Below are 1769 nucleotides of genomic sequence, written 5' to 3' on the forward strand. Positions count from 1 at the left end.
GTAACCTACACTTTGGGATCCATTTTAGTTTCTACTAATGGTAGGTAGAGTACTTGTTCTTGTGCCATGTATATGGTGGTACCAAAATGAGCCGAGATGTCTCGCCCCAATAGGGGAGTTGGACTTTCTGATATAATCAGGAAAGCATGTGAGAAGGTGGCTCTAATGTCAAGGAGGAAATTAATTTCCTTGCCCTCAACAGTCAGGCTTACCCGGGGCTCCTAGTGGAGATGACAGTCTATGTTGGAGCCAGTTAGGAAGGTCCCGGGACCCATCAGTCCTGCTACTGGACCATCTAAATTGCCCGATCAGCCCGTGGAGGCCTGCACCCCTTTGGACAGTCTGACTTCCAGTGGTTCCCCTTGCAGATAGGGGCTTATAGGGGGTGGCTTCCTGTTTCCCCATGCTCAGTCCCTCTGGACATGCCCCTGCTGGCCACAGTTTTAGCAAGTAACTTTGGGAGACCCATACCCCCTGAGACTCTGACTGATGACATTAGCATCTTGGAGCGCCACAACCAAGGCTGTGGCTTTCTCCCTTCCCTTGGCCTTCCTCTCCTCGGCCTCCTCTTGGTCCAGAAGCAGCTCTGAAGATTACAAATTGCACACTGAGAACGCCACAGGCTGTGGAGGGCTGCTCAACCTATGGCTCTGGGATTACGCGTAGCAGCCTCCTGTGCCACCTGGTCCCTCCTGGCTCCTGCCCCCGCCCTCCTCAGTCAAAGACTGAAATGGCTACAGTCAGGAGGTTGCCTAAGGTACTCTCAGGGCCAATTGCCAATTTTTGTAATTTCCTCCTAATGTGTGGTGCCGCCTGAGTAACAAATTTGTCTTTTAACAAGTTGTCTTTCCATTATGCTAAATGAAATGAGCCAGTTGAGAAAGACAAATACCATATGATTCTTACTCATATGTGGACTCTAATGAACAAACTGAACTAACAAGCAAAATAGAGATAGACTCACAGAGAGCAGGCTGACAGCAGTTGAGAGAGTCAGGTGGCTGGGTGGGGAAGTGGAAAGACTGAGAAAAAAAGAGAGAGAAAACTCATGGATGCAGACAACAGTGGGGTGATTGCCAAGGGAGGGGGCTGTGGGGTAGGCTGAGGAGGGCATATGGGGGATAAATGGTGATGGACAGAAATTTGACTTGGGGTGGTGAACAAACAATACAGTATACAGATGATGTATTGTGGAGTTGTGCACTTGAAACCTGTGTAATTTTGTTAACCAGTGTCACACCAATAAATACAATCAGAAGGAAATAATAAGTTGGCTCTTAAGAGTCTGGGTACATAGAGGTGTGTTTTGTCAGAGCCTCCTTGAGTCTGTCCATGAAGACCAAGGAATTGTCATCCTTCCCTTGGTCTATAGTTGACAATTTAGAGTCGTTCAAGGGCTTGGAGTGGCACCTCATTAAGTCTTGAATCTCACAAACCTGGAAATGTTTTCTATTCTAATCTGCTAGCTCATCACCAAGCCATTTAAGGTCTTTCCAGGGCACAGCTTTCTGTTGGACAGTAGGGTAGTGATCAATCTGATCATGGGGGACCCCACTGGCATTTGTTAAGATGTATTCATTCCCAGACTGCTGAGGTGTGTCTACTAGGACTGACCACTTCTCTGATCCCAAGAGTGTCTGACTCAAAAGAAGCATTACAACATTCATTGATAAATCAAAGGTTTGTGTCAGTCCCTGAAAAATAGCTATGCACTTGTCAGGGTCATCTGAAAAACTTTCCTCAATCTATCTCAGTTTGTCTTAGGTCCT

This window comes from Myotis davidii, unplaced genomic scaffold (genome assembly GCF_000327345.1).
Source record: "Myotis davidii unplaced genomic scaffold, ASM32734v1 scaffold341, whole genome shotgun sequence".
Taxonomy (NCBI): Eukaryota; Metazoa; Chordata; class Mammalia; order Chiroptera; family Vespertilionidae; genus Myotis; species Myotis davidii.